At 36.7% G+C, this 22,134-nt stretch overlaps 1 protein-coding gene and 1 long non-coding RNA gene across 7 annotated transcripts in view; one reads left to right on the forward strand and one right to left on the reverse strand.

Moving 5' to 3' along the window:
* Positions 1 to 22,134, forward strand: part of MBD5 (methyl-CpG binding domain protein 5) — a 402,382-nt gene that overhangs the window by 318,043 nt on the left and 62,205 nt on the right. For 5 of the 6 annotated variants that reach the window (XM_049712485.1, XM_033425310.2, XM_033425309.2 and 2 more), the window contains one exon: positions 18,930 to 19,104. The gene's annotated coding sequence lies outside the window, so the exon portion shown is untranslated. The remainder of the gene's footprint in view (positions 1 to 18,929; positions 19,105 to 22,134) is intronic. The other variant, XM_033425311.2, reaches the window with a different exon arrangement.
* LOC125965034 (uncharacterized) lies at positions 13,226 to 19,085 on the reverse strand. The gene is made up of 2 exons (XR_007478498.1): positions 18,908 to 19,085; positions 13,226 to 13,635 (listed from the first exon to the last, which is right to left on the reverse strand). It is a non-coding gene; the product is annotated as an uncharacterized LOC125965034 (long non-coding RNA).

Genomic DNA, 22,134 nt, shown 5'->3' on the forward strand with positions numbered 1-22,134 from the left:
TCTTAGGTCTCTGGGCTTATAATTATCACTAAATCCAAGAAAATTTTAGCCATTGTTTCTTTAAACTTTTTTGTTCCTGCTTTCTTCTTTCCTTCAAGAATTCCAGTTACACACTTGTATTACACTTGAATCATCCCACACGTCACTGACACTGTCCGTTTTTTTTTCAGTCTCTTTTCTTTCTCCATTTCATTTTGGATAGTTTCTATTCTTATGTCTTCACATTTACTAATCTTTTCTGCAGTGTCTAATCCACTGTTAATCCCATTCAGTGTATTTTTCACCTCATAGTTTTTGTCTCTAGAAGTTCAATTTGGGTTGTTTTTTTGTTTTGTTTTACTATCTTGCATATTTCTTTATATTTTACTATCTTGCATATCTCTTTTATAGTTACAGTAACTCTGCCAATGTTACAGTTACAGTAACTCTGCCAATGTTCTTATCTGCTAATTCTAAAATCTGTGAGTCTGGATAAGTTTCAATTGATTGATCTTTTTAATTGAAATTTTCATTTAATTGTAGGTTCACATGCAATTGTAACAAATAATACAGAGAAATCCCATGTACCCTTTACCCATTTTCTGCCAATGGTAACATCTTGTAAAACCAGTGTAATATCATAACCAGAATACACTGATACAAAGCACTGATCTTGTTCACAGTTCCTTGATTTTACTGGTACTCGTTCATGTGCATGTATGTGTATTTAGTTCTGTACAGTTCTATCCCATGTGTACAATTCTGTCCCATGTGTAAGTTCTGTTCTCTGTTTCTAAAATTTTGTCACTTCAAAAATGTTAAATAATGGAATTATATAGTATATAACCTTTGGGGATTGGCTTTTTTCACTCAGCATAATTCCCTGGAATTTCATTCAAGATTGACTGGTTTTATGCCTCACCACATGTTTTATTTTCCTGCTTTTTCCATGTCTGATCATTTTTACTTCATGTTATACACTGTGAATTTTTCCTTCTTGAGTCCTGGGTATTTTTGTATGCCTTTAAATATTCTTCAGCTTTCCTCTGGAGTGCACTTAAGCTACTTGGAAATAACAATTTGATCCTTTTAAGTCTTGCTTTTAAAACTCATTAGGTGGGACCAGAACAATGTTTAGTCTAAGTCTACGTATTCCCCACTATTAGGCAAGACACTTCTGAGTTTGCTACTCTATACCTAATGAATTATGAGGTATTCTAGTTCCCAGCCCAGTGTGAATGCCAAGTGCTATTCTCTCTATCCTTTCAGGGAATTCTTTCCTCAGCCTCAGTTATTTTCCTCACATGCATGCATTTATCAGTACTCTGAGGGATGCTCAAAGGGAGCCTTCCACAGATATCTCCATTTCTCTCCCTGCAGCTCTCTCTTCTCTGGCATTCTGTCCTGCAAATTCACACTGCCTTGATCTCCCCTGACTCTTCAGCTACATCTCCTCAACTTAGTCTGCTGAGCTCCAACTGGGTTCACCCTCTTTGCACACAGAATAGAAACTCACTCAAGGCAATAAGCTAGGGCATTTCTAGGGCTCATCTCCTTTGTTTCCTGTTTCTGAAAGATCACTGACCTTGATTGACTGATGTCTAATTTCTTAAAAACCATTGTTTCATATATTTTGTCTGGGTTTTTTTTTTTGTTAATTTCAAGCAAGTGGGCAAATATGACCCCTGTTATTCCATCTTGGCTGGAAGCCAGAGTCCTCTATGATTTATTCTTAATCAGATTTATTTTTTCATTTTGACATAAGATTTATTCTCTTTGATCAAGAAGACAGAAACAAAATTGAAATTTAATTGTCTTTTAATTTCATTTTATTATTTCAGTGTTTATCCAAATAAAAGTCTTTCCCTGAATCTTTTTCTTGTTCCAATCATAACTTTAAAAGTTCCTTTTATATCTTTAGGATTTTTCTAAAGCCCAATTCATTCTGTACTTGATAAAAGTTTTTATATTTTTCTTGCATGCCTTTTCATTTTTCCCTTCTTTTCTTTCTACTTTTCTTCCTTCTTTCCATTCAGTAAGTATTGAAGGCCTATAATGTGCCAGATGCTGTGTTAAGCACTGAGAATAACTTATGGAAAGGATAGACAAAGTCCTTACTCTGTTGCGTAAATTCTAGTGATGAGAGAAAGGCAATAAACATAAACAGATTATTTTAGTCAGGAATATGTGCTATGAAGAAAATAAACAAGATGGCATTTTGAGGTGATGTTTGAGCTCAGATATTAGAAGAGTTTAGGAGAGGGAACAGCAACTGCAAAAGCCCGAAGTCAAGAATAAGTGTGACATATTCAATAAACTGAAAAAAGATACAACTAGAGAGTCATTTACAAAGAACAGACTGGTACAAAATGTAGTCAGGTAAATATCAAGAAGTCAAATGACATAAACTCTTAAAGGCTGAATCTTCGGTTTATATGACTTTTCTTTTGCTTTTGAAACATACCTCTTTATACCTAAGCCACATGGAAAGCTGCCTGTTCAACCCCTTGAGCTTCTACATAACTCTCTGGTTTCTTCATCTTTGGGCTTAGGCTGGTTGTATGGTCATGGTCAGAGTGTCCTTTTTTTTTTTTTTTTTTTTTTTTTTTTTTTTTTTTTTTGCGGTACGTGGGCCTCTCCGTTGCGGAGCACAGGCCCCGGACGCGCAGGCCCAGCGGCCGTGGCTCACAGGCCCAGCCGCTCCGTGGCATGCGGGACCCTCCCGGACCGGGGCACGGACCCGCGTCCCCTGCATCGGCAGGCGGACTCCCAACCACTGCGCCACCAGGGAAGCCCCAGAGTGTCCTCTTTTTTTTTTTTTTTTTTTTTTCCTTAATTTAAAACTTTCTTTGAGTTCCTTATAATAGATGCTGACAATGCACTTTTGCTGTCTTTGAATACTTTGAAATACACTTTCCCAAAGTGTAAGATACCTTTGTGACCACACCCAGTGTGCACTTCCTAGGCTATTACAACGTCCAAGAGAACATGACCGATTTTTCCAATTATATTCCAACTATACCTGTTATTATTATTCACAGTTAAACACAAAGAAGTACTTTAAAGAGACAGTTGTGAACAGGCATCCAAAATTTTGTCAAGCTCTCAGCCTTTATCACAAAAACTTCTATCAGATTGCTTCTCCCAATCCATTCTTTTTTTTTTAACTTTAAAAAAATTTTTTTTTTTTTTGTGGTATGCGGGCCTCTCACTGTTGTGGCCTCTCCCGTTGCGGAGCGCAGGCTCAGCAGCCATGGCTCACGGGCCCAGCTGCTCCACGGCATGTGGGATCCTCCCAGACCGGGGCACAAACCCGTGTCCCCTGCATCGGCAGGCGGACTCTCACCCACTGCGCCACCAGGGAAGGCCCTAAAATTAATTTTTATTGGAGTGTAGTTGATTTACAATGTGTGTTACTTTCTGCTGTACAGCAAAATGAATGAGTTATACATACACATATATCCACTCTTTTTTAGATTCTATTCCCATATAGGTCATTACAGAGTATTGAGTAGAGTTACCTGTGCTATACACTAGGTTCTTATTAGTTATCTATTTTATATATAGTATTGTGTATATGTTAATCCCAGTCTCCCAATTTATCTCTCCCTGCCCCTTCCCCCTTGGTAACCATAAGTTTGTTTTCTACATCTGTGGCTCTATTTCTGTTTTGTTAATAGGTTCATTTGTACTATTTTTTTGGATTCCACATATAAGCAGTATCATATTTGTCTTTCTCTGTCTGACTTAACTTCATTCAATATGACAAACTCTGGGTGCATCCATGTTGCTGCAAATGGCATTATTTTGTTCTTTTTTATGGCTGAGTAATATTCCATTGTATATATGTACCACATCTTCTTTATCCATTCCTCTGTCGATGGACATTTAGGTTGCTTCCATGTCCTTGCTATTGTAAATAGTGCTGCAATGAACATTGGGGTTCGTGTATCTTTTCAAATTATGGTTTTCTCCAGGTATATGCCCAGGAGTGGGATTGCTGGATCATATGGCCCAATCCATTCTTTTTTTTTTTAATATTTATTTATTTGGTTGCACCAGATCTTAGTTGCAGCAGGCGGGCTCCTTAGTTGCGGCATGCATGTGGGATCTAGTTCCCAGGCCCCCTGCATTGGGAGCATGGAGTCTTAATCATTACACCACCAGGGAAGTCCCCTGGTCCAATCCATTCTTAACACAGCAAAAAAGAGATACCTTCCTAAAGTGCAATTAAAGTCTTGTCAATCCTATGCTTATACTCTTGAAAGCTTCCTGTTGCAATGAAAAAAAAATTCACAACATGATTATGAATAATGAGGCCCTACATGATTCCCTCCCTGCCTATTTCTCCAGCCTCATCTCATGCCACTCCCCACTTCCCTCATTACATTTCAGCAACGTGGATCTTCCTTCAGTTTCTGGATCACACCCAACCCTTTTCCAGCTCTGGAATTTTGCACATGCTGTTTCCTTTGCCTAGAATACTCTTGCCCAGATTCCCTTCTCATGGCCAGTTTCTCTCTCATCTTTCAGGTCTCACTTAAATTTCATCTCCTCAGGGAGGACTTCCCATCACTCTAAGGGAGATCTTTCCTACCCCTCACCCTTGTTCTCCCTTAGGTCCTTATTTATTTCTTTCACAGCACTTAACATGACTGCCAGTTATTTTATTTATATATTCATTTCTTGATTTTTGGTCTTTCTCCACCACTACATTGTAAGCCTTCCAATTGTAGGATCCCCACTGCCTACAACTATGTCTGATATGTAGTAGGCCATAATGAAGGATTTAAATAATTTCATTTGATTTTATACCTAGTTCATATACTTTTGAATGAATGAATGAATAACCATGTTGTAAACAAATCATAAAACTTAGAATAAAACTGACTTTTCAACAAAGATTTTCTTTAATACTGAAGTATTAAAAAGTCCAGTGAGGGAAAGGACATATAGGTATTGTAAAATTCTCATTATCTGAATTACTGGTTCAGTGTGACCCAGTTACTCTAAACACATCTATAGCTGAACAAATGAAAAAGATTAAGAACAGTATCATCTCACAAAATGCATTTTTACTAAATATAATTTCATTTTTAATGTTAATGACAAGTCTTCTTTTTGTTATTTTATACGATTAATCAAGATTTGGTATATGAAATTTCCCTGTGGCTTTCTGGTATTTTATATATATGTATGTGTATATGAATATTTATATATTTATATGTATAGTCATGTATATATGAAGTAGATTGAGGCTACCAAAAATTTTCCTAGAAAAATAGAATTTATACAGTAGTGAGCTGTTTGTGATCTCTGATATAACACCAAAGTTGAAAATATGAAAGTGTGGGATTTTATCTCTTTATCATTCAGCATTATTTGCATAATACAGTTAAATCAAAGCACTTGTATTATAATATCCTGGTGTTTTTTTCAAACAGAATATTTTTGTCTGTTGAAAAAAAAGGGGGTGGGGGGGTGTGGAGTTCCCTGGCAGTCCAGTGGTTAGGACTCGGAGCTTTCACAGCCGTGGCCTGAGTTTGATCCCTGGTCAGGGAACTAAGATCCCACGAGCCACACAATGTGGCCACAAAAGAAAAAGATATTGTCTGTTGAAGTGTTCATACTTAAAATGTACAATTACTGCTGCAGTTGTCTTTTGAAGTGTTCATGCCTGAAACATTAAAACTATCACTGCAGTCTCATCTTTGGATTTGTTTATTGTTTATTACTAGTAAGAAATGACCTGGTAATATAAATTTGAAATTTACTTGAGGGTTTCAGGATTATTTTCTTATAAATTTGGTAAATTCCTTTTACTTCTCCCTCTTGTTTTCAGTGTAAAAATTCATAGCTATGTTTTGTTGTTACCTGCTGTGTTTAATAGATGACTTATATGTCAGCATCTGTTTTTGGGGGGTTTTTTTGCGGTACGCGGGCCTCTCACTGTTGTGGCCTCTCCCGTTGCGGAGCACAGGCTCCGGATGCGCAGGCTCAGTGGCCATGGCTCACGGGCCTAGCTGCTCCGCAGCATGTGGGATCTTCCCGGACTGGGGCACGAACCCGTGTAGCCTGCATCGGCAGGCAGACTCTCAACCACTGTGCCACCAGGGAAGCCCCCAGCATCTGTTTTCTGATTCTAATTTGGATATCTTTCTGACAAAAATAATGAATCAATAAATAGTATTACTGCTCAGCTATGAACTAGAATTAATAAATGCTCCTAAAAGTTACATAGCAGTCCAGATACTTTGACTCTCTAGATCAATAGAGACTAGTTTATTAGCTTACAGGTTAATCTGAGTCATCAATATCCTTCTTGAAAACTATAAAAATAAAAATATTAAAACATAACCCTGTTGAAGGTTAGAAACAAAAAACTTCAATAAAGAGTAAAGTTTTCAAACAGTACCTATAGTTAGAACTAAAAAAATCTTTATCTTTTTATTCTGCACCTTTGCTTCTGTATCAGGTTGCCATGGAAATTTTTTCATTAACATTAGATTGATTTTTCCAGAGATGAAATTGCTTGCATCATCTCATCTCCTAATATTCCTAAAGCCTCCTAAGCCAACTTTAGTGGTTTAACCTCCAAGTTCCAGATTCCCAAGAATTTCTGCCATGCTGAGTATTCTTGAAACTCAAATGTAACACACTGATGTGTTCAATGTTAATATCAAGGTTACTGCCATGTTTTCATTCTTGGTCCAAAAAAAGTGTTTTAAACATTTTTAGGCGTCAAGGAAAAACTTTGAATTGTAAGCTGAAGAATTCCAAGGACATTTACCTAATAAAAATAAAGAAACAAAATCAGATGCTTTTATAAAGGCTTATACGTAGTATTCTAGGCTTTTTTGCTATAAAATATTGAAGTTCAAGTTAGTGAACAAAGAAAACAGTATTTGATTTGAGTAATTGGACCTTATACACCTCTACGTGATATGTTAAAATTCGTACCTGAGTCAGTTCTTAAAAGTAGAACTTCACCTTGTGTAGACTGCCAAAAATAAACATAATTTTGTCCTAAGTACTTGATTGCTTCATGCCTCCTGAGTGAACATCCCAGGTGGTTTCCAAAAGTTATTCCTCAGGTTTTGAGGGAACATACCTTGTGTTACTTGTTTTTGAGCACCTAGATTTTTAGTAGATACTCAGTACATGTTTCTTACTACCATGTTTCTTACTGACATGTAATTTTAGTCTAAGATAAGATACAAAAGGCACCCAAGGAAGAAAAGCTTGAAAATTCATGGCATTTGATGTGAAAAGGAACCCAATTTCACCATCAATAGATACAAAAAATACTATTATAATCCTTATGTATGATATTTTAATGTAACTTAAATGTTTCTACTTTTTTTTAGGAAGTAACTTTTTATTTTTCTTTATACAAATACAATTTTTAAAAATTCTGCATCTTTTTTTCTTCAAGCCCAAATTTTATTATAAGATTCAGTGAACATAACTCTGTTAAATTGCTAGCACAGTTTCTCACTCTTTCACACACTGTTCTTACAGACTGACAGTGCTCTCCAGACCTCACTTTGAATAGCACTTAGTAGTTAAGTGATCATTTAAAGTTAGGGACGGTACCTAACTTTTGAGCCTTACTTTCTTTATTTATCCAATGGAACCAATAATACTTACCCTGGCATTGTCAGAATTAAATGAAATCATTGAAGTGTCTGTCATTGCCTGGCAGAAGCTCTGTGTCTATTAAATAGTAGTTCATTAATCACCCTCCAATGCCTAGGGAAATTCATAGGAATTCGATTTCTTTTCTTTCCTGCCTTTAGTAAGTCTGTGCATCACAGGCAACTGGAGATCTGGTTTCTTTCAGTCCGACCATGGTGTTTAGAGTCCTTAGGCTTAGCCTGGGAATGTTCATTGTTACTGGCTGGCCTTTGCTTCTACGCCTTTTCAGTAAACAGCATTCTATCCTGATGATCTTTCCATAGCAGTACATTAGTGATCATCTCCATTCTAAACGTTTTTACTTTTAGAACATGTTCTTCAATTCATTTTTCCTCACTTGACAATATGTCTTAGAAATTTTTCCATATCACTGTAGAACTACCTCTTTTTTTTTTTTTTTGCGGTACGCGGGCCTCTCACTGCCGTGACCTCTCCCGTTGCGGAGCACAGGCTCCGGACGCGAAGGCTCAGCGGCCATGGCTCACGGGCCCAGCCGCTCCGCGGCATGTGGGATCTTTCCAGACCGGAGCACGAACCCGTGTCCCCTGCATCAGCAGGCGGACTCCCAACCACTGCGCCACCAGGGAAGCCCAGAACTACCTCTTTTAACTGTTGTATTATCTTCCATATTATGAACGTTTTATTATTTACCCATTCCCTAGTTAATAGGCATTTAGGTTGTTTTGTATTTTTCATTCTAATGATCAGTGCTAGTGAATATCATTTTACATAATTCTTTGTGCACATATTTTATTATTTTTCCAAGCATGATAAAGAAGAGGAGCTACTGTTTCAAAGAATATGCATACCTTAAGTTAATACTGGTGCTGATATATATACCTCCTAAAAGGAGGTAAATGGTCCTTCTACCAGTAGTTTGACACTAGCTGTTACCCCATACTCTTGACCGAACTTGCTATTACCAGTCTTTTAAAAATGTTTACACATCTTAGGAGTGAAAAGTGATACTTTGTTATTGCTTTATTTTGCATTTTCTGATTACTGCGAAGATCGAACATCTTTTCTTAAGCTTACAGGCCTTTTTGGCATTTCCTCTTCTCAGCCTATCCATATTTATGGTCCATTTTTCTTTTGGGCTTTATATCTTTTTTTTATTGACTTTTAGAAGTTACTTATACATTCCAGATACTAATGCTTTAGACTGTTATATATGTTGCAAATATTTTCCCCCTATCAATTGTCTTTTAAGTATTTTGGTGATTCTTTTGCTGAACAGAAGTTTTAAATTTTGATGTAGTCAAATTTAACAGTCTTTTTCATAATTGCATTTGCTTTTTGTATCTCCTTTAGAAGGCTTTCATAAATATAGTTCAAATAAACATTCTTTTATATTGTCTTACTGCATTTATGTTTTAGCTTGATTTAGTTTTTGTTTTTGACTTATGTCTTGAATCATCTGGAATGCATTTTTGTAAATTACATGAGTTATGAAAGTAACTCATTTTTTTCCCCAAGTGAGTATACAGTTGTCCCAATGCCATATATTGAATTGGCCATCCCTTTCCTACTGATTTAAAATACCACCTCATAAAAAAAAATAAAATGCCACCTCTATCATCAACTAAATTTGCATATCTATGGGTTTATTTGTAGCCAGTCTCTTCTGTTATACTACTTGCCTATTCTTGTATCAATACTACAACTTTTTAATATGTTTTACTATTTGATAGGGCAATTATCCCTTTCTTGTTTTTGTATGTTAGTTTTATACTTAGCTACCTTCTAAATACCTTTGTCCTTGGTTCTAATAATTTTCCAGTTTGGGTACTTTAAGAAAATGATCATGTTGACTTCAAGTACTGACAGTTTTATTTTTTTATTTCTATTAATCATACCTCATTTAATAGTTATATGTCTTACTAAATATTCAAGGCCAAGCCAATTCCACATAAACACCTAAGAAGGGACACATTTTTATCAGCTTCTCCAGAAGGTTTTATCCTTCTCTACCTACCCCTCTCCCAAATTTTGTCCTCCATTCACGCAAGATGGATTGGAGTTTTCTTTCTTCCTTCCTTCCTTCCTTTCTTTTCTTCCTTTCTTTTCTTTTCTTTTTTTTTTTTAATGAACAGTTCTTAAGCTTGAGTTACTCCAACCAATATATGGGGCTAGGGGAATTAACAAGGTAGAGAAGCGATTCAAAAGTAGAATAGCCCATTATATTAATCTTTTGTGACCTGAAGTCGAATTTTTCTTTCTCCTTTATGTATTTGGGCATTTAATCACTTTGCCTTATAATCTTCAAAAGTCTATGTTTTGTCTCCCCAACATTTTAACTCCTTCCGATTAGGCTATTTCTCCTACCTCATATACTCACAGTTCCTTTCCTCCTCCCCTGATACCTGTACTGCATGTCCTTTAACTTCATATAAACCTGTATTCCAGCTTAGATTCTGTGTTCCATATTTCAGTCACACAGGTGCCATATCTCAGACTTCATTGCCCCTCTATCTTTTGCCCACCCCTCTTCAGAACCATGGTCCTATTTTATTTTTGTTTGATTTTCTTACATTTTTTGAAATAATTTCAAACTTACCGAGACGTTGCAATAGTGCAAAGAACTCTATTCGCACAAATTCAGCAATTAACATTTTGCCATATTTCCTTTATCATTCTCTCTTGCCCCACTCTATGTGAGTGTTTGTGTATATTTTTTAGAATACTTTGGTATTAAATTGCAAAAATCATATAATCTGTTTTGTTTTTGTTTTTTCTGTGCCTGTACTCAATAAGGCAGAGGTCCAGCTCTGTCCATACTGCTGTCTTGTCTGATAAGTCATGTTCTGGTGAATAAGTTCACCTTTTGGATTCTGCCATAAATTCATGATCATTGACCTCAAATTGGCTTTCACCGCTACCTATATATGAGTGACTGTTTTTAAATTTACAAATAGAGGGATGTTTGGGGATACCATTTTGTTATGACGTCCTGTTTGGAAATTTGATCAGATGATACATTGTGTGTGATTTCATTTGTCTGGAATCACTGAGATTTCCTTTATGGCCAGCTATTTTTATTTACTTACCAAATATTTACATAACGCTTACCATGGGCCAGGAGCTAAGTACTTTATAAATCTTCACTTATTCAATTTGCTCAACACTGTGTGGTAGATATTAGTATTATCTTCATTTTGCAGATGAGAAAATTGAAGAAGAGAGATATAACTTACCCTAAGTCACACACCAAGAGGTAGAGTTGAAATTTTATTTTCAGCAGTCTGGGTCCAGAATTTGTGCTCTTAACCACAATTTTTAGGGTTTTCCCCCCAAGATTCTGCTCTTTTCCATCTTGTTCAACCTCACTTTTTAAGAGGCGGGTATTAAAAGTTATGCTTTCAACTTAATTTTTTTTTTTTTTTTTTTTTTTTTGCGGTACGCGGGCCTCTCACTGTTGTGGCCTCTCCCATTGTGGAGCACAGGCTCCAGACGCGCAGGCTCAGTGGCCATGGCTCACGGGCCCAGCCGCTCCGCGGCATGTGGGATCTTCCCGGACCGGGGCACAAACCCGTGTCCCCTGCATCGGCAGGCGGACTCTCAACCACTGCGCCACCAGGGAAGCCCTTTTCAACTTAATTTTCATGGAAACAGTCATTCTCTTTTTATATTTATATTTCATTTGTTTACAAAATATTTTATTAAATTCCTAAATGACACCAGCAAGTGTTATTGACTCAGACAGCTTTGGAAACAACACAACTGATATTCAAAAGCATATAATTCAGGTGGTAAGAGCAGAAGTAAGCTTTGGCCAGTTTTCAAATGGAAATGCTGTTTTGATTAATTCAGTGATTTGTTTATGTGGAGGTCCGTTAAGAGACTTTCCTCTGTAGTTCAAATCAGAATATGTTCTTCAAGTAAATAAAGGCAGAATCACTGAAAAGTTATTTGCCATCTGACAGATGTCATTATCAGAAAATAAGTACATAGGAATGAAATTGCATTTGTAAATTAAGATACTTGTAGACCAGCAATGCTTATGTTAGAAATGTCATGGATCTATGATACCAAAGCTGTTTTTAGCTTTATGTGCATAGAGATTCATCCTATGCTAGGAAGACTGACATATTTTTTAAAGCTGTATTTCTGATACTCCCTAGCACAAGTTCTCCACTTCAGTCTGGTCAGGCTCTTCCCCCATCCCACGGGTATCTAATCTCAGTAAACATATATAAGATTGAGTTGAAAACATTGAAGTCATCTTTATAAAGTATTTCTTGCTTTTCTAGCTTATGTAGAAAGGATAGCATTGGAATGACCAGGAGAACATCTAGCTCAGAGGAGGTTCTTCAGAGTTTTCCAAACGTTGGACACTAATTTACATTTTTAAATTATATTAAGTATTTTAACACAGTCATAAAAATAACATGCCCACTCACATGTGTTATACCAAATTGTTACACATGAACACATCATGAAACAAAAATAAACTGTGCTGCTAGTTTATATTTTTATGAACTGCTGACTAAAGCCTTGCCACCAATTTCCCTGTAGATATGTGAACTTCTTATGAGTATGCATTTTTATTTTTAGTTGGCCTTTTTTTAAAACTTGAGTCCATTGTTGTATCTCCAAATTAAATTATGCAAGCAAGAGAATAGCTGCAGCATATGTATGCTCCATTAAATAAATACAAATACGACATAGAGGAGTCTTCCTGCCATGTATCCTTATCACTCCTTAACAATTCTGCAATGGCAAATTAATGTGATAATATTGTATTAACGAAAGTCTTCTTGCTTAATTTAAGTTTTTGGTAGTTCTTACCCATATTTTGTATTCATGACCAAAGACATGAGTAATGATTAGATATAGTCATTCAATTTTGGAAACAGGATTTTCTTTACTTCCCTTCAAGCTTCTAGACCATTTTGATTGCAGCGATTTTAATATTGCCAAAGCCAAATTTACTATTTTTCCAAAAAGTTGACATTTATAATAGCTTTTATGTGGTAATCAGAATTGTCTCAATATTATAAAACCAAAACAAAGTACAGAAATAAATTTGTTGATGAAGATTACTTAAATTGCAACTGTCACCTATATCCCTTGGTTTCATACATTTTATTAATCAAAATAACCCATTATTCTTATTGATGGATTTTAATAAGTAATATTATAATTTGGTCTTCCAAAATGAATTATTACCAACAAATCTGTTTTTCTGCTTTTTATAATGGAAGTTCCATTTAGATTTTATTAGGCAAAAGAGACCTACAACTAAAATAATTTGAAAACTACTGATCTAGTTCAGTCCATTAATCTTAACAAATTGAAAAATTAAAGCTCAGGTTACATATCTTGCTCAAAGTTATAAGCTGGAAAATTGTAGATACCAAACTTCCTGTTCGTTCACTGTTCTTTCTATTATGTGTTATCTCATCTCTGAGTTCCTATAGTACATTTAATTTATGCCATGCCATTTAGCATTTAATGCCATGGTTTGTATACAGGCATTCATTTATTTATTCAACAAGTAATCTTCTGTGTGCCAGATACTCTTTTTTTTAAAAAAATAAATTTATTTATTTATTTATTTATTTTTGGCTGCGTTGGGTCTTCACTGCTGCACGCGGGCTTTCTGTAGCTGCGGTGAGTGAGGGCTACTCTTCGTTGTGGTGCGTAGACTTCTCATTTGCGCAGGCTTCTCATTGCGGTGGCTTCTCTCGTTGCGGGGCACGGGCTCTAGGCGCATGGGCTTCAGTAGTTGCGGCACGCGGACTTCAGTAGTTGTGGCTTGCAGGCTCTAGAGTGCAGGCTCAGTAGTTGCGGTGCATGGGCTTAGTCGCTCCGCGGCATGTGGGATCTTCCTGGACCAGGGCTCGAACCCGTGTCCCCTGCATTGGCAGGTGGATTCTTAACCACTGCACCACCAGGGAAACCCATGTCAGATACTCTTTTTGGCACTGGAAATAGTCTCTCAATCCAAAAGTTGAGCTGAAAATAAAATAAGAAAAGTAGATTCTATTCTGCCTTCATTTGATTTTGGTTAAATAAATACACACCTACGATTAATCACCTTGTGTATCACTGATTGGTTTTAACATATCATTAAGAACCTTTCTATTTGTGATTATATTTTAGGGGAGTAGTAAAAAGTTCTCTAGGTGAGAAAAACAAATAATTCAACTCAAAGCACACTGTTTTCATACCCTGTACCTGATAATGTAAGTACATAAAACAGAATATGGTAAGGGCTGTTACATGCATGTAAGCAATACTGTAGAATGAGATAGTAACTCTAAGCAGGAGACTGGAAGAGGCTTCATGGAGGAGTTGACCCTGGAATTTAGTTAAAGGACAGAAGGTTGCTTTAAGAAAGTGAGAGGAAATCTTTCTATGCCCAGGGAACAACACGTGCATAGGCATAGAGCTGTGAACAGTTGTGGCATTTCCAAGAAAGATTAATGCATTAGAATAGTAGGATGTCTTGAGAGAAGTGGCGAATAAGCATTTTTAGGCATCATTATATGATTGAACAATGGAAGTAATGAAATGTGAGGACTTTTTATATTGTACACCAGGTATTCCTCATGCATCTACCTGTTTCTGTTCCTAAGTTCTTGAAGAACACTGATGGTATTTTGTACTTGCCCATTTATGGTGACAAGTGCAGTGCCATACATGGCAAGGGCTTTGTATATCCTTACTGATTAATTACACTCATCATTCACTCAACAAATATTTTTGGCTCCAGCATGTGTAAGATTCTATACTTTGTGCTATGAGAAGTAAAAATAGTTGCGATACAAAGCCAGCCTTCAAGAAGCTATTGAGCCCAAAGCACAAATTAGTCTGGGATAAACCATAATGGGAAAGAATATTAAAAAATAATGTCTATATGTGTAAAACTGAGTCACTCTGCTGTACAGCAGAGATTGGCACTACACTGTAAATCAACTATACTTCAATTTTAAAAAGTTTTTTTAATTAGCAAGGGTTTTTGTCTGTTATGGTGACTAATACATCCATATGTTCACAGAGCTTATGTTCTTATCAGAGGAGACAGACAATAATAGGATAAATAGTAAAATACAGTATGTTAGATAGTGATGAATACTAAGAAGAAAAGTAAAGTAGGAAAAGAGGGAAATTGATTATCAGACAGAAAAAGGAAAGGTAAAATTATTTAATTTCTCTTGCCTCAGTTTCCTCAATGCTAGAAAAGAAAAAGTAGTAGTACTTACTTACAGGGCTGTGACAAGGCTAAGTGAGTTAATATGTGTATGTATAAAGTCCCAGAAGATGGTAGGATGTCAGCCAGTATTATTTATACATTTGGCCAGAATAACTTTAGCACAACAGTCATCTTATTTTCATCACTTATGGACTTCTTTTATTTTAAGACATATTTTTATTAAAGGATATACTTCCAAACAGTTTTGAACTACTTTATCTATGGAGGAAGGCTCCCTCATCCATATCTTGTTTGTTTTAGCTTCTGCTTCCAGTGCAGTCACATCTAAATCACTTTCTTACTGAAGTGAATCATCATTCTTTCATAGTATTTCTTATACAGAACAATATTTGCTTATCTGGATGTCAGGGCATCATTTTCTATTTAAGGCATCGGGTAGGCATCCAGATCTTCCTGTGGAAAATATTCATTAATGCCTCATCACTTATCACATCTCAAGGTTAACAGATCTAACAAAATGAGACCTTTATGCTTGCTTACCAGCTAAAAATGAGTACCATATTGGGATTATTATTGCCAGATAAATATAAAATATTCAATATTAATCTTTTGGAACTAAGATCATTTGCATGGATTAGGTAAGGTTTCAGGTCTCCTACTAACCTTTCTTTGCCTGTGTAACCTCTGCACATCCTTAGATGTATCCTGCTTCCCCCTTTCTCTGATCCCTGAAAACTGGACTAGCTCTTTCTTTGTGTTCATTTAGCGCTCCATACTTAGCCCTAGCACAGCTGGTGTCACTCAGTGTTCTAATTAATTACCTGTTTACCTGACTGCCCACCTCCCTACCCTCCACCGCTCAGACAGTAAGCTCCTTGAGCTAGGGGAACAATGTTCTCTTTATGTCTGGGCCCCGAGTATCTGTTACAGTGCTTCACATGTAGTTGACTCCCAATAAACTTAAAACATTAAATATAATGCCAGGAGTACCTTTAATATATCAGGAATATAGAAACATAGTTATTTAACCTTGGTCACACATCCCTTAGTTGTTTCTTTGTCTCTCTTGGCTGCTTTCTGAGGAATAGCGTTGCTCAAGCATGCTGCTACACCCTGTCCTACACAGTCCCCTGTCCTGCTTTGGCCCAAAATCAAAAAGAAAAAGAAAAAGTAGGCCAGATCTGGAAAGACCTCAAAGGTAGAGGAGCACCCTGTGGAGTACTGTGGTCCAGAATGTGATCCCTACTTTTCCAATTTTAAAACATTGACTTCGCCATTCCTCTCAAGGGTGATGGGCCTCTAGGTTCTGAAAAAAGACCATCTATATATATATATTTTTTAACATCTTTATTGGAGTATAATTGCTTTACAATGGTGTGTTAGTTTCTGCTGTATAACAAAGTGAATCAGCTATACATATACATATATCCCCATATCTCCTCCCTCTTGCGTCTCCCTCCCACCCTCCCTATCCCACACCTCTGGGTGGTCACAAGGCACGGAGCTGATCTCCCTGTGCTATGCAACTGCTTCCCACTAGCTATGTATTTTACATTTGGTAGTGTATATATGTCCATGCCACTCTCTCAAATCGTCCCGGCTTACCCTTCCCCCCCACCCGTGTCCTCAAGTCCATTCTCTATGTCTGCGTCTTTATTCCTGTCCTGCCCCTAGGTTCTTCAGAACTTTTTTTTTTTAGATTCCGTATATATGTGTTAGCATACGGTATTTGTTTTTCTCTTTCTGACTTCACTCTGTATGACAGTCTCTAGGTCCATCCACCTCACTACAAATAACTCAATTTCATTTCTTTTTATGGCTGAGTAATAGTCCATTGCATATAAGTGCTACATCTTCTTTATCCATTCATCTGTCAATGGACACTTAGGATCCTTCCATGTCCTGGTTATTGGAAATAGTGCTTCAATGAACACTGTGGTACATGACTCTTTGAATTATGGTTTTCTCAGGGTATATGCCCAGTAGTGGGATTGCTGGGTCGTATGGCAGTTCTGTTTTTAGCTTTTTCAGGAACCTCCATACTGTTCTCCATAGTGGCTGTATCAATTTACATTCTCAGCAACAGTGCAAGAGGGTTCCCTTTTCTCCACACCCTCTGCAGCATTTATTGTTTGTAGATTTTTTGATGATGGCCATTCTGACTGGTGTGAGGTGATACCTCATTGTAGTTTTGATTTGCATTTCTCTAATGATTAATGATGTTGAGCATCCTTTCATGTGTTTGTTGGCAATCTGTATATATCTTGTTTGGAGAAATGTCTGTTTAGGTCTTCTGCCCATTTTTGGATTGGGTTTTTTGTTTTTTTGATATTGAGCTGCATGAGCTGCTTGTAAATTTTGGAGGTTAATCCTTTGTTAATTGCTTCATTTGCAAATATTTTCTCCCATTCTGAGGGTTGTCTTTTCATCTTGTTTATGGTTTCCTTTGCTGTGCAAAAGCTTTGAAGTTTCATTAGGCCCCATTTGTTTTCATTTTTGTTTTTGTTATTTTTACAGTACGTGGGTCTCTCATTGCCGTGACCTCTCCTGTTGCGGAGCACAGGCTCCAGATGCGCAGGCTCAGCGGCCATGGCTTACGGGCCTAGCCACTCCGTGGCATGTGGGATCTTCCCGGACTGGGGCACAAACCCGTGTACCCTGTATTGGCAGGCAGACTCTCAACCACTGTGCCACCAGGGAAGCCCCCCATTTGTTTATTTTTGTTTTTATTTCCATTTCTCTAGGGGGTGGGTCAGAAAGGATCTTGCTGTGATTTATGTCATGGAGTGTTCTGCCTATGTTTTCCTCTGAGAGTTTTATAGTGTCTAACCTTACATTTAGGTGTTTAATCCATTTTGAGTTTATTTTTGTGTATGGTGTTAGGGAGTGTTCTAATTTCACTCTTTTACATGTAGCTGTCCAGTTTTCCCAGCACCACTTATTGAAGAGACTGTCTTTTCTCCATTCTATGTCCTTGCCTCCTTTGTCATAGATTAGTTGACCATATGTGTATAGGTTTATCTCTGGGCTTTCTATCCTGTTCCATTGATCTATATTTCTGTTTTTGTGCCAGTACCATACTGTCTTGATTACTGTAGCTTTGTAATATAGTCTGAAATCAGGGAGCCTGATTCCTCCAGCTCCGTTTTTCTTTCTCAAGATTGTTTTGGCTATTCAGGGTCTTTCGTGTTTCCATACAAATTGAAATTTTTTGTTCTAGTTCTGTGAAAAATGCCATTTTTAGTTTGATAGGGACTGCATTGAATCTATAGATTGCTTTGGGTAGTATAGTCATTTTCACAATGTTGATTCAATATTTGCAAGAATTTAATTTATAAACCAGGTGACCTGTTTGTTGGTTGGTTGGTTTTCATTGATTGAAATACCTGTATCTGATATCTAAGTCACTAACTTAATGATATCAAAGCTCCTGTGAAATCCATCAAATAATTAAAGGGTTGTTCAATGCCTGTGGAAACAGAACAAAATGAGTTAAACTGCACCAAGGATTATTTTACCCACGCTGAGGAGCAACCTTGTCCTTGTCTCCCTGATGGCTAGGAGAAAATTAAGTAAGGGGTAATAAGGTCTCAAGTATACTTTTGAAAGTCCTTATAATGTTTTTCCTTATTTGCTAAAAGGAAGCCGTTTTAAAAGTCAGGGGAAAATGTCTTTTTGTAACTCAGTAATGATAATGTACAATTTGGTTCCATAATTCTTTTATCCCAACATTAAGTTCCTGAAATAATGATAATGTGGTATTGCTGACAATGGTTCTAAGAAAGAAGGAAAGATAAAGAATTAAAGTTGGATGAGCATTCTCTGTACCCTCTGACTCCTCTAATTCAACGATCACCATAGTCACAGGGTTAAATCAATTTCATTAAGAAGGTTGACTGTGTGTGCTGGCTGGTATTCCTTCATATACTAACAATGCGTGAAGATCCACTACAGAGTAGAGAGTTCATCCTCTACCCTTGTGAAGAAACAATGAAGTGTAGGTTAAATGGTCATTAAAAGAAATAAGTTGTACCTCTTGTCAAGGTCTACAGTCTGTCCTTCAAGCCTTACCTCAAGGTCCTTTCTATTCCAGAAGGTTGGAAACCCAAGTGCCTACGGAGGCCAGGCTGGTGGGAATGAAGCAGGAAGCCACTGCAGTGTACTGGAGAGCCAAGTCCTTTCTGAAGGAGCAGCCACTGCTCCGTTCCAGATAATTGTTGCAAGGCAGGAATGCTGACCTAGTGTTACCACATTGTCCAGTTTCTCAGGTAAAGCAGGAAATGCAAATTTTCATGTGACATCTTTTGATTTAAGTATTGTCAATTAATTCACTTGTATTATTATTCTCAAACTGTGTGCGTGCCAGATACTTCCACAGGTGGGATTTGGCCCAGAGCCCTCGTGTTTGTAACTTGGTTTTGTATTTTGCTTACCTATTTGTTAAATTGCAGACTTTATTTTCTACAGGTTTTGCTTTGCTTCAGCATGTTCTCTAAAATATTCTATGCCTGGTTTTGTGCTATTGAAACTACCTTTCTCTCCAACCTGAACATTTTGTGCATAAGTTTTCTTTGGCTGCTACATTTTCTCTGCCACCATCAGCATTCCACTGAGCAGTCAAATGCTAGATGGAGTCTCCTTGAGACACTTTTCTTATGCCACCACTAAACATCTACAGGTATTACTACTTACTCATTTCCTTCCTGATGTGTAAGCTAAATAAACACAGTAAAAGATCATGGGATTTAGAGATTGTATGCTTTGGGCTGCCCCTTCTAGAATTTACACAGAGACTGTCTTCTTTCTCTTGCATCTTGAGAACCTTATCAGATAATTAATTAGACTATGGTTATCCTTTACATTTAATTATGTTTGCTGGAGATGTTGATTAGACTTAAGTGTTCCTAGATATTTATACATATAAAGAGACAATGTATTTGTTTCTTCAATGGCTGAGGAATCTTCCTGTTTTCACTTTGAGTAACTTGATTGCCAGTGTTACAGGGGGGCGGTGGGGACCATTACCTCTATGTGGAACTAATTACTCCAGGTAGGAACTTGGCATCCATTGCCATGTGAATTGAAGAATGCTAAAACATTTTTTAAGTAAAAGAGTACATAAACATTAGTTGTTTCAATATGTTGTACAACCCCCAGATGGACAAAAATCACAACTGTTTCATTCTTAGTACAGTTTTGATTTTAAAAAATTGATATACATTCTTTTTTTTAACAATGATTTGACCTATTGAGCTACCTTGAGTAGCCAAAATACTAGTAATTCACAGATAAAATGTGAAAATAACCCCTTAAACTTGCTTAATGCACTCTTAAAAAGATTATGTAAATGTAAGCAAGTATTTTTTATAAATAATCTTTATGAGAAATTTTACTATACCATAGAAAAGCAAAAATAGCCAACTATGTTGATGCCAAATATGCAGAAATATATCATAAATAAATTTTCCCTCAGAGTTACAGTGAGTTTATTAATTAGTTTATAAATGTTCTGGCGTGACCTGTTACTACACTTTAAAACAGTTCTCTAAATTTTTTTTAAAGAATATGTATTTGGGAGCTGTGATTGTTCACTTTTTGGCTTCTAAGAAAGTAAACTGCATCATAAGCATTTTCTACATGTTCATATAAACCCTCACTTTCCTTCTGTATTTTTTAAGGCACAAGGGAAGCTGTAACTTGAAGTTAGCTGCCTCAGTTGCTTTTTCTTTGTAGTCATGTAGAATGGTGAGCGCAAAGAAAAAGCTCAGTTATGGCTAGTAATGCATGTGAATTCCTGAATATCATAAGGGGGAGTTATAAAGAGAACTAAATTTAGACCTGGAAAACCAAATAATGACTGGAGAAACCAGGGAAGGCCTCTCTGAGGAAGTGACATGTAAAAACTGAGATAATCAGAAGTTGGTTTAATGAAAAACATGGGGATGACAGATGACATTGCAAGCAGAAAAGTAAGGGTGACAGCCTGAGACATTTTAGAACAAATCAAAGGGATAGCCTTAATTTTTCTTTCTGCTATTTAGGTCAGTCAGGTTAATGTGGTATTCTTTCTGACTCTCCCTATCTTTTTCTCCTCTTAGCTAAAACAGAAAGAGAAATAATAGCATAATACTAGGCACAAAGCTTGTGACTGTTTCCAATAAAAATCTTCCCTAATGCTTTTAAGTATTGGGGAAACATTAATTAGCTGTTCTATGGATATAACATTTAATTTTTTTGGAAATAATAATTTTCCTAATTACAGATCCAACACATTTTTATTATAAAAATTTTTTGAAAATATAGAAAAGCAATGAAGAAAATAAAAGTCACTCATGTTCCTGCTATCCAGGGATAAGCATGGGGAAGATACTGCTGTTCTATTACTATATCTACATAAATAGTAGCATTTTTGTAAATGAAGATTTATACTATACATGCAACTTTGTCATGTGTTTTTTCACCTGACAATGTCATGGACCTTTTCAATAACATGATTTTAATAGCTATGTATAAATAATAACAACTTAGATATTTATTATGTGCTAGGTACTAGTTTACGACTTTTAACTTATTGTATCCCCAGAACAAAGCAGTTCTATAAAATCTCCATTTTATAAGGAAAGAAAATTTTTTAAACTTTTCCAAGGTCACAAGCTATTAAAATGTACAGCTACATAGCGTCTCAATACTGTACTTAATTTAAATAAAATCCTATTTTAGACTTCTAGATCATTTCCAGTATAATGTTTGGCTATTTGAAATAATACTCATGATTCTGTGGGTTGGAAGTCTAGGCTGGGCTTAACTGGGACAGCTCATCCCTGTTCCACATGGTGCTGGCTGGGCTCAGTTACATGTCTGGGGCTTCAGCTGGACTAGCTGGACCAGCTGGACTTTTCTCTCTCCACAGAGTAATAAGTCCCAATTCCTGATGGAAGGAGCTACAAAATATTTGTGGCCAATTGCAATCTACTACATTCAGCACTTAATCCTCCAAAGGCTTCTGTGTGCCGAGAATGTGTAAGTTGCTGAACGTTGGTAACATGAAATGGCCTGTGTAAGTAATCCTCCTGACCATAGAAGGGCATAGGTCAGGATCCTTGTTACCTTGACTCTGAAGACTGGCCTCATTCTCAGGAGCCTATCCCTATACCTTCCAAGTTTGTGAAAAAATGTTACCTTCCACGTGAATGTGATCCTTATGCACAGTTTTTGAATGTTTACACTCTTCTGCACTGAAAGGGCAAGGACGTTTGAAACTAGAGAGTTTTAGTGATCAGAGCAGGAAAGATGTGCTT

This window comes from Orcinus orca, chromosome 7 (genome assembly GCF_937001465.1).
Source record: "Orcinus orca chromosome 7, mOrcOrc1.1, whole genome shotgun sequence".
NCBI lineage: Eukaryota > Metazoa > Chordata > Mammalia > Artiodactyla > Delphinidae > Orcinus > Orcinus orca.